Consider the following 15367-nt stretch of genomic DNA (forward strand, 5'->3'; position numbering starts at 1 on the left):
AATTTATTTAAAAGACATCATATGATATATTCTCCTACTATTAGAAACTTTAAAAAGTATATTTCCACTTTCTGTTGACTTAAAAATTATGAAAAAGAAAAAAAAGAAATATTGATCCTTATAGATAAGAAAAAGGAATATGAATTCATTTTCTGTGAAAGTCATCCTAAAGACACAAAATAATATGAGCTCAATCATACTTAGAAAATCGATTCTGACATCAGTGTGGAGAATGGTAACTAGAGCCCAGGGAAGGAGCCCTGTGTACAGTGTACTCATGTAGGTGACTGTAGCGGCTGCACATCATTGAGCCCCTCTACCTTCCTCCATTTCTATGAATGAGAAAATATATCTCTGGTATATATGTTATACTAAAAAAGGAAAGGTGGTCTTTCAATGAGTAATGAATAATACAGACAGCCCAAGGACCAAATATCTGATTCAAGTCCATGTGCACTTCGAGTTGCAATTTCTGGTGAAATGTAATTAGGAGTACCACATAATGTATAGTGCTTTTCATGTGGCATTTGCAACTGAGTTGCCAGCCCAGAATTAGCAATCTTGATATTCATATTATGATTAAATAAAAGATTAGAAAGTGTGAGGTCCTGGTGTAGTATACCATGGGAATGAAGATACAATAATCCTGTGATGATCTGGTGCATGAAATGTCGAGCTTCATTTTCAGAGAAAGGCTTCATTCTGTTCTTTAGATACTTGTTCATTTATCCATTATGATGCATTTTTAACACCAGGTAGACAATTGTTATCTTCAAAATAGTTTTAAAGCTCTAAGATGGATGGGTGCTTCAATTGGCAATGTATTTTTACTTCATTTTGGACTCACTGTACCATTCCAGATTTGTACATGGCTTTTTATTGATTATTTTTATTGCAACTTCCAAGCCAATATGAATGGACTCAGCTCTGTAGCCATCAGCAAGTGATTCTTAGAGAACCAAGCAGATTTCCAACTTTAAAATCTTCAGTCTTCTTACCAATGCAGGTTTCTGTGTTTCCAGGCACAGCAGGTGCTCCTGGAAAGAGCTCTCTTCATGCAGTCCCTTAGCGGTAGTGCTTCAAGTTGTCAGCCTGTCCTGGTGCCCATCAGGCTTTTCTCTTTAGGCTGCAGTTCCAGGAGAGAATGTCAGAGCTACCAAGAGGTCTCCTTGATGCCTTGCAAGGCCTGGGTAGTGCCTCTGCACTATCATTTTGAAAAACTCCCACAGGTTGCTGTTCTGTACCCAGGGCACACATGCATGCCAGGTCCTCTGAAGAGGCACCTGAGTCTGGGTGTTGGGCCATCAAACCTAGTGCAGCAGCCTGGGCTTGGAGTAGTGGTGTCTGCATTTCTTTAATTTGTTCTGGAACTTATTACTTCCTTTCTATTCACACCTTTGTATCCAATGACCAATAGTTTCGTCATCCACATCAGCCTCTGATAACCACAATTTTACTCTCTGCTTCTATCATTTCAATCTTTCAAATTTTACATATATGGTAGATCGTATAGTACTTGTCCTCTGAGAGAGAGAGAGAGAGAGAGAGAGAGAGAGAGAGAGAGAGAGAGAGAGACCACAATAATCTCTTAGTAGAAAAAATTCCCTGGGAAGAGATTTCTTAACTCAGTTTGGGGTAGGTGTTGAATTCTAGACTCAGTGTCTTATAGATCAACATTTGCCAACCCAATGCAACTCATAAAAGATGGATATACAAAACCATGGGCAGAAGACTGTGAAACACATTGTACAAAGAAGGGAAGTCTGACATGGTGGTGTGCATCTGTGATTGTGGCCCTCCAGGAAGCAGAGGCAGAAAGATTGTAAGTTTGAGCCCAGCCTGTGCTACATAGTGACTTAAACACACTCTGTCTCAAAATAAATACCTCGGATAATGAAAAAGGATCAATATGTACCAATGTATTAATTTGTGTCATGAACAAATATACTGAGAAAAATAAAAGGGATAGGGATGTAGCACATACAAAAGCCCTGGAGTCAATCCCCAATACCATTAGAAAAGATGAGAAGGGATAAAGGAGGAAGTGCCTTGAAATGAACTATTTGGAAGGCACTAGCTTTCCACAGCAGCTAAAAACAGTGCTCTCCTTAGTTTCTATCAAATAATCAGAATTGACACATGATACAATTTTTTAGGGGAGCTTTTCTTAGGGGAGGTTTCTTTTTTGTTTTAGGTGCCATGAACTGAACCCAGGGCTTCCAGCTTGCTAGGGGAGCATTGTACTGCTGAACCAAATCCCCAGCCCATGATACATTTTTTTTAAAATCTATGTCTTGTCCTCCTTCCTCTACCAATAGAGGAAATAGTTGTGGTAGCCTTATTTATAAAGTAGTGGTTAAAAGGGAAGGTATTCATATCTGTCCAAGTTGCTTCCCAATTACTGCCCTTGTAACTCTTTTCTGCTCATGTCCATTAAAACTTGGCCTTATCTTGCAGATGAACTCAGTAAAGTGAATGCATTCTTAAGGACCATTTTCTAGACATTGTAGAACAGTTTTTTTAATTTTAATTTTTATTTTTATTTTTTGGTGGAACTGGGGATTGAACTCAGGCCCTTGCGCTTGCCAGGGAAGCGCTTATTCAGCTGAGCCATCTCCCAGGCCCCACAGAACTGTTTGTTCATAAAGAAATTACCCTTGAGAGGGACATGGCAGATAGAAAAGTAAGGCAGCTTGGAGGTGTCACCAAGAAAGCCTGTCTGGGCAATTTAGGTAAGCTTATGCGTACTAGTTAGGTTAAGAAGCTGGATTTTGTCAGAGATAGTTAGAGGTCAGTAGTCTCACAGGCATGCACACATGCTAACGAAGTCAAAAGCATAAGAGGTAGGTACACAAAGTGCAAAGTCTAGTTTATTTATTTTTACAGACAATTTTAACTTCAGTCCTTATGCCAGCTGCTCAGGCCAGACCTGAAAGGGAAGCTAAGCAGTAATAGAACTTGGTTTAGGAAGTAAAAAATGAGAACTAGGGGAACTCTGAATGCATCTGCCTTTCACCTCTATAGCCCCACCCCAGGAGATATGTCAGAGAGTGGGATGAAATACTCATATTTGTACTTGAGAATGAGTTCTGGACCAGCTGAGCAGCACACTAAGAGCTGCCACTTCTTTGTCTTACTTTCTGGATTTCCACACTAACCTCTCCTTTGGTTAACACTTCTGTCTTCAGTTTCATATTACCAAGCAGTGAGTTAACAACATTACCTCAACTATTGTTCTGAGAAAGGAACATTGTTCAGCAAGGTGACAAGAGTTAAACATATATTTTCCTTGGTCAACATCAAGTTAAATAAATTTCTTTTTCACAGGACATGAGAGAGCCTTTAGTGAACCAACAGACATTATACCTTTCCAAAAGAAAGCTAGAAAGTGCTAATTGATTTGAGCACTTAATGTTATTTTTTAAAAGACATGATGCTAAGTGGAATAAATTAGGCACAGAAAAATAAATATTGCACATGATCTCCCTTATATGGGGAATCTAAGAAGTGGAGGAAATGGAGCGGTGTTAACCAAAGGGTATAAAGTTTCAGTTGGACAGGAGGGATATTATATAGCACAGTGACAAGATTCAATAATAAAGTATTGTATACTTTGAAGTTTCTAAAGGACAATACTTTAAAATGATGAAAATGTGAGGTTATGGAAATGTTAGCTAGGTTAATTTATTTTAATCATCCCACAGTATATACATATATGAAAACAGCACAAGCAATTGTACCATATAAATATATAAACAATTATCAATTAAAAATTAAAAAAAATTAGATGTGAGAAGATATTAGTTTCCCATTGCTGATGTTTCAAATGAGCACAAGCTCAGTGCCTTAAAAACCCACAAATTTAGCCAGGTTTGGTGGTGTATCCCTATAATCGTATCACTTGGGAGGCTGAGGCAGGAGGATCACTGCAAATTCAAGACCAGCTTGGGCTACAAAGTGAGCTCAAGGCCAGCCTGAACTGCACCGTGAAACTCTGTCTCAAAAAATAAAAATAAAACACTGCATAAATTTATCTTTTGTGTCTGTAGTTCAGAAGTTCTAAAATCAATGTATTAGCAGAGCTGTGTAGCTGTGTTCTTTCTAGAGACTCCAGGGGGGGGACTCTATTTCCTTGGTCTTTCTAACCTCTAGAGACACCACCACATGATTGGGTCACAAGACCTCTCTTCATCTTCAAAGCCAGCACCATAGCATTTTCAAATTCCCCTCCCCCATCACATTTCCTGCATCTCCCTTACATGGATGCTTGAAATCACATTGGTTTCAGTGTGATAATCCAGGGTAATACCTTATCCCATGAATTTTAATCACACCAACAAAATCCTTTTTTCCATATAGTGTCAACTGAATAAAGGTGATTAGGATGTGTATGTTTTTTGTGCAGTGGGAAATCATTATTTTATCTAATGCAGGGAAGAAATGGGAAACACTGAACTATAGTTTTAAACGTGCTAATGTACTAATATTAATATGAGATTCTTCCAGGTTCAAATTTGATCCAAGTTGGGAGTTCCTGACATATCTCAGCTATTTGTTTAAAGGTTAGAATGGGCTTCAACAGATCTGACAGAATCTGCAGAGGGTATTTACAAGATCTAATGCACACTACTGAGGGTGGTGCAGTGGCACAAGCTCCAGCATGAGGAAGGGATTTTCCCCAAGGGCCTTTCTCAGAAACACTGCTGTGAGAGAGACCAAAGTCACTCAGAAGAATTCCATAGCAGTGGATTAAAGTTAAATGTTTAATTGAAAGTAGAGATAACATATCATTTGAAATGGAAATTAGAGTTCTAGAATGTCATAAATGACTATTACCATCCTGGGAAATCCTCTGTTGACTTATGAACAAGAAAGTAAGACTGAAAGTGAATGACATTTCCATGCCGTCAATGTCTTCATGCTCTGTTTGAAGAAGCAGACACCCAGAGCTCTTGGCTTTTGTGCACAGAAAATGTAATTCCTTCTTTCTTCTCATAAGAATATATAACTTTAGTTCATGAAGATGGTGATAATAACTCTTAACTTTGAAACAGTCTCTGCTAGGTATGGGATCTCCAAAGCCGACTGCATCACCAGAACACAAACTTAAAATCAGACCAGGGCTAATTGAGATTCCATTAAATAGAATGACAATTACTAAGTAAATCCATTACTAAGAATGACAGTTTCAGACTAAATACCCAACTGTCAAAAATTCCAGGCCAAAGACAAGAAACATAAATTGTTGAGAAACAATTCCTCATGTGCTTTTTGGTCTGCTTGGAAAATTACAGAACAGCGCTTCCCCAGTTTTTAAGGCCTCAGAAGACAAATATTAGAGATAATCTTTGAGATTATCTCTAATATTAGAGATAATTAGAGATTATCTTTGTCTTCTGAGGCCTTAAAAACTGGGGATCTTTTTCTTGAAAATCTCCCTAGCACTTTCTCTCCTTCCCTTTTTTTCTTATCACTGACACTAACTGCTCTTTGTAAGTTTTATCTTATTTGGGGTTTCATGACTGAGCTTTCTACTGTTTTATTTCTAACTTTCTGACCACACTTGTGTCTTACTTCCTGATTCCTCTTTTCCCTTCTTCACTTTTTTTTTGTTTTGGTAATGGGAATCAAACTCAGGACCTTGAACTTGCCAGGCAGGTTCTGTGCTGCTCAGCTAAATCCCCAGCCCTTCTTTACTTTTAACTGTGATTCTCCTGAAGACACAAACCTTGACATTCTCCTTTTTGTTTTCTTTGTGTGCTCTTTCCTCCATCCATATATCCATTAAATGTTTTTTAAATGTTTAAATATTTATTTATATTTGGAGACCTATATATGGTCTAGAGAAAAAAATGTATTAGGGGGCTGGGGAGGTGGCTCAGTGGAATAAGCCCTTCCCTGGCAAGCACAAGGGCCTGAGTTCAATCCCTGGTTCCACAAAAAAAATGCATTGAGATAATCTTTGTTTTCTGAGGCCTTAAAAACTGGGGAAGGAGACAGAAAATCAATGAAAATATATTGTAATAGTTGGCATGAAACAGATGACATGTGTTACAGAATTCTGTATATGTTTTCAATTTCAATACTTTCAGTGATAAGTAATGGAAAACTCAACTCATGGTGACATAAGTAATGAGGACAAATAGGTCTTCTAATAAGACTTTTGAAGGCAGAGAGGTTCCAGCATTGGTCTGTTCAAGGATATCCTTCAAGAACCTTGATATTTTCCATCTTTTCTCATTTGTTATCTTTTTAGCATTTATTTGAGCACTTTAAGAAGACTGAAGCATTTCTAGGCTTTCTGTGTAGAAATGATGAGTTTTGCCAAAAAAATGATATTGCCTATAGGGCATTTAATTTTGTGAGTACAAAAACACCTTTCTTTGAAACCTTCCCCTAATTTCCCTCTGGGCCCACCTGCTATGTTTGCCCAAGTCAATTACTGACAAGGGAGATGAAACTGGTACGGTTGGCACAGAGCCGTACCTCCCGACTTTGGCAGCATGTGAGATTCACCTGCAGGGCTTTTCAAAAGTCTATGCCCAGACACATCCTAGAGTAATTAAATCAGATTATGTTCTTGTGAGACGCAGGCCTCACCACCTTAAAAACATTTCAGCTGTTTTTTCGTTTACTTTTTTTGTGTAGTTAAGTTTTAGAAATAGTAGTTTAGACCTGTTTCTCTGATTTATCTATCACTCTGCAAAGAAGAGCTCCCATCTTTCCTTAAGAACATACATTCTTTTTTTTTTTTTCAGAACCGGGGATTGAACTCAGGCCCTTGTGCTTGCCAGGCAAGTGCTTAGTCTACTGAGCTATCTCCCTGGCAAAAACATGCATTCTTGATATAGGACTACATTGGAATTCTATAAGCAACAAATAAATCAGTAATAACTTTTTTTTTTTTTTTTGTATTTTAGGGAAGGTTCTACAGGGTGTTCATAGTGTCCCTACTAGATCAGGCTTGTAGTGATCTGCCTGTTTACAGCCTCCCAAGAACTGGGATTACAGGCACATACCACCATTTCCAGTCTCAATCACTGTCTCAGGGGTGGGGCTGGCATGGCAGGCCCAGGGATGCAACCTCGGTGTAGGTGCTTTAATTTGCTGAGCTATTTGGCCGACCCTAGTAATACTTTTTCAATAGGCAAATTACAATACATACCATAAAGAAATAAACAAATATTCATGATTTCAGTTAGCACTTCTAATATGGCTACTGATGGTTATGGCTCTGAAGTTATATGGCTTCAAGTATATACCTCCTGTTTGGATTTTTGATCCATACCTCGATCTGAGCTATTTTTTTTCAGGTAGAACCAGCACTCACTATTTTAAGATCAAAGCCTTCGAATCTTCTCTATCTTTTTATTTCTATTTTAGAAGTCACTTCACTCCATTTTTTTTTCGGTGAGATATTATCATTATACTTCATTCTATCCCCTTCTGGCCTAGTCCAGACTGCTCTGCAGCCTTGCAGGTCTGCATTTTATGTTTTCCAGCTGATTTTCCAAATCCAGCTTTAATTCTTTCAGGTTATTCTGCATATCATTGTAAATGTATATTTGTAAGATACTGTTTTCATTATGTTAGGCTACATATTGCCTCCTTTTCCCCGGTATAGTAGTACCATGGGTGACAAACTTAATTTATTTTATGATTTTGGGGAAGATGGCTGCATTTGTGTCTATGTGGGGAAGATGGCCATGACCACATTTGTTGCCTCAAACAAATAGAAGCAAAATCTTGCCCAGCACTTTTGTTTGCAAATAGAAGCAAGCATGAACCAAGGTATTAGTGTACTGGAAAGTGAACCCATGGCTACACACATGCTAGCCAAGTGCTAGTCTACCACTCACCTACATCTGCAATCCAGACATCGCTTTTTAAAAAATAACTTTATTGAGAAACAAATAGCAATGAGATAGTTTGAAAACTGATTAGTAGGACAGTTTCAATAATTAATACATTGCATATTATTGTCTTCGTAGTGGTTATTCATAGTTTGAGATACACACATGATACCCTGCTCACAAACCCTATTTGTACAAATCTTTTTATTCATTGAATTAAGAGAAAGTAGCTGTATATCTATCCTAACTATTTTGAATATACAGATACAAAATGCTGCTTCATTTGTATCCCCTTTTTTGTTTAGTTTTGTTAGAGATGAGTATTTCATTGTCATTTAAATATTGTAGGTGCGTGAATTCAGTAAAATATTCTAATATAGTCCAGTAGTCCATAATAGTAATGAGGGCAAGGAGAAAAACTAGGAAACATGACAGGGGCAAAGCAATACATTTCTATGCACAAGATGGGTAAGGCAATGATCCTGAGAATGTTCAGCAGGTTTTAGAAACTAGCAGTTAATTGGTAAGATTCTTACCTTGACTAACTATATATGCTGATACCTGTGAACTAAGCAGACATTGCTTTTTGATAGATAACAAAATCTTGTCTCTTTTCAAAGCTTTCCAGTATTTTAATCCCTATTTCAAATCCTAATTCCTTTAGCAAGCATTTTCTATTTATACCAGTCTTCTTTTTTTTTTTTTTTTTTTTTTTTTTTGTGGAACCAGGGATTGAACTCAGGCCCTTGAGCTTGCCAGGGAAGCGCTTATTCCACTGAGCCATCTCCCCGGCCCCTATACCAGTCTTCTTGAATCCATTGAAATCTTGATTTAACTCCTGGCTTGGCTACTTATTACCTGGGTTTTCTTGGCAAGTTGTGCAAGCTTTCTTAGTTTCACTGTCCTCACCTGTAAAGTGTATTGCATCTCATAGGGTTATTAGCACAACTAAATATGTTCCCTTTCTTCTGTCCTCTTTTCGGACCTCTTATGTTGCCAACTCTAGCATACAATTTAACATTTTATTGTCTGTGTACCTTGGGATCATTGTTTTATGGATACAAATATCATTTTCCCCTTGACTGTCAGGATCTTTTAAGGGGAGGTACAACTCTTTTATGTGTTCTCCTGATTTCTCTATCATGTGCTAAGCTCACATAGAAGGTATTCCTCAATATTTTCTGAGTTTGTTAAGCATTTATTTATTTATTGAGACAAGGTCTCTCTATGCAGTTCAGGCTGGCCTTGAACTGATTATGTGGCCTGGCCAGGCCTCCAATTCATGGTGAACCTCCTGTCTCAGCCTCTGATGTCCTGGGATTACAAGTGTGGGCCATCACACCTGGATTCCTTTGTTAGGTGAAACTAAAAGTACAATTCTGTAGAAACCAAGAGGAAAGAACATCCTGCGGCTCACGGGAATGGAGCTCCTGTGCAGTTGCTTCAGTTTTGCTAACTGCCTTCTGCTCAGTAGCTTCCATGCTTTCCTCTTGGCACTGGGTTCCAGGTAACTTTATTAGTGGAAGAATCTCCATCCCTGTCCTACATTTTGAATGTGTCTTTGAAAAGTACATGTATTGAAATTTAATCCCCATTTCATATGTTCAATGTATTTGGAGGTGGGGCCTTTAGAAGGTAATTATGATTTGATGATGTCATAAGAGTAAGTCTTTTATGATGGCATGAGTTAGTGGCTTTCTCAGAAGTGAAAGAGTGACTAGAGTTAGTGCATTTGCTCTGTCTCACCAAGTGACACCTGCCATGTTACATGCAGCATGAGGAACCCTCTGCAGATCCTGAACCCTCTATAGATACCTGTGCTGTACTCTCAGACTTTTTCATCTCCAGAACTGAGCCAAATACATTTCTTTATTATTCTTTATAATCACCTGGTATATTATTATGCTTTTTATTGCTGTGATTATATACCTGAGAAAAACAACTTAAAAGAAGAAAGGGTTATTTGGGCTCATGGTTTTAGTTTCTGTTTGCCTGGTATGTTGACCCTGTGGTGAGGCTGAATATCCTGGTGAGGACCATGTGGTGAAGCAAAGCTGCTCATTGTATGGTGAGGAGAAAAAGGAAGAAAGGAGAGCGGGGAAGGCCAGGGAAAAGACACACCCTTGCCGCGTACACCCTCAGTGACTGAATTCCTCTAACTAGCCCCTATTTTCTAAAGGATCTACCACCTCTTCATAATATCATCAGATATGAACCAATCAATGGATTACCCCATTGATGAGTTCCAAGATCTCAATTTCCAATCACTTCCCCAAAGCCCCACCTCAGAACATCATTGTACTGGGGACTAAGCCTTCAATGCACAAGATTTTGGAGCCAAAGTATAAGAGTGGTCACAGTGGTTTTGTAATAGGAGCTACTGACACAGACTGAAAAACGCAGCTTCTGTTGTTCCATTCTCCCTTGGGGCAAGGTGGAATCCTGACCCCTGGCTCTGACCTCACATTCAATGGCCTGGTAAGCACATCAGTGAAAGCCCAAAGTCTTTGGCTTCTGCTAGAGTGGAATGATTCAGTAGTGATGATGGCAAAGTTTTCTCATTTGGTTGTTGTCTTTAAATGTCACTAGAGTTGTTGCAAGATGATAACACAAAAGAGGAGAAAGGAAAACATGACTCTGTCGGAGAAAAGTGTGTCATATATTTTGCTCTGTGACTTGACAAATTTTTGGGTGTTTATTCTGTTTAGCTGCTTGGCTCTCAGATTGTGATATTGTCCTTTTCTATAACCCATTTGAACTAGAACCTATGTCTTTGGAAGTTGAATTGAAAAATGTTTTGAGCTGGGTGCTGTGGCATCCATCTGTAATCCTAGATGTCCCAAATGCTAAGACTGAAGGATTGTAACCTGGGCAATTTAGTGACTTAGTGAGACCCTGTCATGGCTCATGTCCTGATGTCCCTCCAAAGACTGATGTGGTCATAGATGGGGCTTTAAATATGTGGCAGGATCTAGAATGTGTGAAGCTGGAATTGATTCATGGTGCAAAGCTAGGATCAAGGGCACTAGAATTAAGGATGAGAGTGCTACTGGGCCTAAGTAACATGGATAAAACATAAGGGATATAAGAAGCTGGGGTCACTCTTGTTGCTTTTGTTACTTTCTGCTTATTGTGAACTGTTTCTTTTTTGTGATGCCACCTTGCCTTAGGGCCAGCTGATTATGGACTGAAGCCTCTACAAACTGTAAAATAAACAAATGTTTTCTCCCCTTAACTTTGGGCATTGCATATTTTGTCTTAGCAGTGAGAGAAAGGTAACTAAGAAAGACCCTATCTCAAAATGAAACAAAGGTGTAGAGAGAAGACTGGAATGTAGCTTACTCCATATGCCCTGGGTTCACTCTCAGTCTTGCCCCATCTCCTCCCAAGTTTTGGACAGAGAATTAGAAGACTTAAGTCTGTATGTGCCTTTAGCCATGTCACTCCCTTTCTTTGTGCTTTTGTTTTCTTATCTGTAAAATAGTAATAATGTTGCCAACCTATTTCATATTGGTATAATGAAAGAAAAATCAGCTTTGTGAGTCTGCTTAGGAAATTAAAAAGCTTTTACTGGTGTAAGGATGAAATATTTTACTAAAATGTTTTTTGGAGTGCTAGGGATGCAATCCAGAGCCTTGCATTTGCTAGGCAAGTGTTCTACCACTGAGTACACCAGTCCTCAGTTTTTCTTTGAATTCATTTTTTCCTTATACATAAAACATAAAATTGTACATATTAATGGAGGACCATGTAACATTTTGCTCTATGCATACACTGTGTAACATTTATTTATTTATTTATTTTTTGGAGGCCAGAACATGCCTTAGGGCATTTCTTGTTTGCTGTGAGTATCTGGGTTTGAACCACAGCAGCTTGAGCTTGAGTGGTTTGTTTAAGCAGGCACTTAAACAACTGAGCTAATGGGCAGGCCCCCAACTGTGTAACACTTAAATCAGGTTAAGTATATCTGTCTATTCAAATATTTATCATTTAGTTATAGCGAAAACTTTCAAATTCTTCTAGCTTTTTGAAGTGCACAGCACACTATTGTGATCTATAATCATATTACTATATGGTAGCATCCCAGGACTTCTTAGGCCTGTCCAAGTGGAACTTAGTATGCATTGACCAAATCCTCTATGTAGCTCTGCTCCTAGCCTCCTGTAGCCACCATTCTAATTTTAACTTCCAAAAAATCAACTATTTTTAGATTCCACCTATGCATGAGTATTTATCTTTCTATTCCTGACTTACTTCATTTAGTCTAATGATCTCCAGTTCTACCCATGTTGCAAATGACAGAATTCCCTTTTTGTAGCTGAATAGTATTCCATTTCAAATATACACCATATTTTCTTTATCCATTTATCAGTGCATGGTCATTTAAATTGTTTCTATTTTTGGTTTTGTGAATAATGCTGCAATGAATATGGGAGTTCAGATTTCTCTTTTACATGATTTCATTTCCTGTGGCTAAGATGCATTTTTTTCTCTTGAATTTTACAATTTTATTGGTACATGTATGTAGTACAGAATGATTATATTCCTCTTGGAAAGTTGATCCATGTGCAGAAAATCACTTAATTCTTTTTGTGACCCCTTTACCCCCTCCCTCCATTATTTTAAATGACGTTTAAACAGAATTAGGCTTCACGTGAAGATTCTTCAACCACAGGAAGTTCTAGGTTTTGCCTTTGTGATTAAGCATAAAACTTATATTGCTCAGTGTTTGACAGCTTTGTAGTGTTTATAGTAACATGTGTGGTGATGATTGCATGTTCTTGAAACGCCTGTTTCCTATATTTTTATCTTTTATGTACTTTATTTGGAAACGCTCTTATTTGCAGTATGCATAATTCACTCCTTCCAGTGTTCTTTTTTTTTTCTTCCAGTGTTCTTGCAGGTTTTATTTTATTTTATTTTTTCTGTATTTAGGACAGGGTATACAAGGTTTACAGGGTCTCACTACATAGATCGGACTCACAGTGATTCTCCTGTTTTCAGCCTCCCAAGTGCTGGGATTACAGGCGCACCACCATGCCCAGTCTCAATTGCTGTCTCAGCGCATCCGGGGATCTTGCAGGTTTTAATGAGTAATAATTAAATTCAATTTGAAATATAGTAGTTAACATTCATGAAATGCCTAACACATGTTCCAAAGTGTCCTTAGTTAATTTAATTTCACCTATGTTTATTTATCTGTAGGTAATGGTAGCTATCAAGGGTGTTTAAGATGGTTGAGGGATGTTTAGTCTTTTGCAAACTCCTTTTGAAGTTATAAGGAAAGTAAATCTTGGGTCAAGTTTTGGCATCCACATTAATAATTGTTCATACAAACTATTGATGAAAACCCAAGTCTGTATTTTTAGAGGTTTGACCACAACATATTTTAGGAGGACACACAGAGAAAGCACAATTACCTTCCTGGAGGAGAATTTTAAAATATTCTTTTTATTGAAGCAACACTCATATAGGATAAAACTAACCATTAACCATTTTAAAGTATACAGTTTGCTGGCATTTAGAGCCTTCACAATATTGTGTGTCATCACTAGTTCTAAAACATTTTATTACTGTAAAATGAAGTTGTGTACAGTTTAGAGGGGCAGGAAACATTTATTAGGCAGAGATTTTAGTACACACTTGAGTGGAGTTGCAGGGGTTCAGATAAATGAGATGCAGTAAAGTTTGGAACAAGGAATCTTTATGTAGTTTTGGCAGTGGAAATCTGTGGCCTCTGATGGGTGGTGGGGAGAGGCTGGCTCACTCACAGCAAGATAAGGAGTCATTCATAGGAAAACCCTAATTAATAGGTAAAAAGGTAGTCTATGGTAACATCCTACATTTACTAAGCAATCAACCGCAATTGTTTTTTTCTTAGCCCCTGCCAAACACTAACCTACTTACTGTTTTATGGATTTACTGTTTATATAAGAGTGTTTATTCTGTAAACTTCACATAAGTGGAATCATGTAATATGTGATCTTTTGTGTCTACCTTGTTTTACCTAGCGTGATATTTTTAAAGTTCAGTCACAGTGCAGCTGGTATCAATACTACCTCATTCTCTCTTTTTGTTTTTGTATTTTAGGGAAGGGCCTGCAGGGTGCTCAGGGTCTCACTACTATATTGGACTCCTAGTGATCCACCAGTTTACAGTCTCCCAAGAGCTGGGATTACATGTGTGAACCACCACGCCCAGTCTCAATTGCCATCTCATCGCACCCGGGGTGGGGGGCGAGCAGCATGGCAGGCCCAGGGGATCAAACCCCTGGCCCCTGCACCTGCTTGCAGGCACTTTAATCCACTGAGCCATTTGGCCGGCCCTTCATTCTCTTTATGGTTCAGTGATACTCTGCTGTGTCAATAGGCAACTTGAAAAAAAATTTATTCTTCTATTGATAGTCTTTTGGATTTCTTCCAGATTATTATGAATAATGCTGCTATAAAATTCTTGTATAAATATTGGTTTGAGCATCTTTTTTCAATGACCATGAATATCTTTCTAGGTGTGGAATTGTTGAATCATATGGTAATTCCCTATTTGCCACTGAGCTGCAACATTTTACATTGACACCTGTAATATGAGAATATTCCTATTTTTCCACATCCTTAGTAGCATTTTTTTGTTTAAAAATTATAATTGAGGGCTGGGGAGATAGCTCAGTGGAATAAGTGCTTGCCTATCAAGCACAAGGTCCTGAGTTTGATCCCTGGTACCACTAAATGAATGAATGAATAAATAAATAAAAGAGTCCTAGAATTATAGTTGATATTGAATGTCTTATGTGTTTGTTGGCAAGCTGCATATGTTTGCGGGGAAATGTTTATTCAGAATGTTGCTTATTTGAAAGGTCAGTTGTTTCTCCTTTGTTGTGAAACTGTATGCCTTTTGTTTTGCAATTCCTCCATTGCTACCTTCTTTTGAGATTTTTTTTTATGTGTGATTTTGAGTTCCTTCTTCTATTTTTATATGCTTTGTATTCTTTTTGTTGGTACTTACCCTGGTGTCTTAATCATTTTCTCTGACGTCTGTAGCTGAAAAGTGGGAAGGCTTATTTTGGGTCGCATTTTATTTTTGATTTTTATTTTTGACTTTTATTAGTACATGTTTGTAGTACGCTTTGATCACATTCACTGTAGGGAATTGATACATGTACACAACACATTTCAATTACTTTCTTTTTCCTTCCTTTCCCCACCCCCTTTTTTGTTTGTTCCATCTTTATTTATTTACCTTCTAAGACCTTATAAAGTTCATTACTGTACATACATATTGAAAATCAGATCAATATGCCAGAGAATATATAAAACATGTAAGATAATTGTATTAAGTCAAGGTGCACTTCAGATACATTGTCCACACTGTATTGTACTACCCTTTCACCTTTCTTTCCTATCCTCTGTCATATTTGAGTGAGGTGGAATGTCAGTGTTGCTTTAATTTGCATTTCCCAGATGACCAGTGACGCTGAACATTTTTTATTTTTTCACATATTTATTTGTTGTTTGTTT

At 37.9% G+C, this 15367-nt stretch overlaps 1 pseudogene across 1 annotated transcript in view; it reads right to left on the reverse strand.

Annotated features, from left to right (window-relative positions):
* The window catches only part of LOC101584254, an 83493-nt pseudogene that overhangs the window by 10799 nt on the left and 57327 nt on the right, over positions 1 to 15367 (reverse strand). Inside the window, exons 2-4 of the transcript XR_001116939.2 lie at positions 886 to 1037; positions 373 to 790; positions 269 to 296 (exon numbers count right to left, since the gene is read on the reverse strand). The product of XR_001116939.2 is annotated as a serine/threonine-protein kinase PLK4-like (transcript). The remainder of the gene's footprint in view (positions 1 to 268; positions 297 to 372; positions 791 to 885; positions 1038 to 15367) is intronic.

Source organism: Octodon degus, unplaced genomic scaffold, assembly GCF_000260255.1.
Source record: "Octodon degus isolate 3935 unplaced genomic scaffold, OctDeg1.0 scaffold00251, whole genome shotgun sequence".
NCBI lineage: Eukaryota > Metazoa > Chordata > Mammalia > Rodentia > Octodontidae > Octodon > Octodon degus.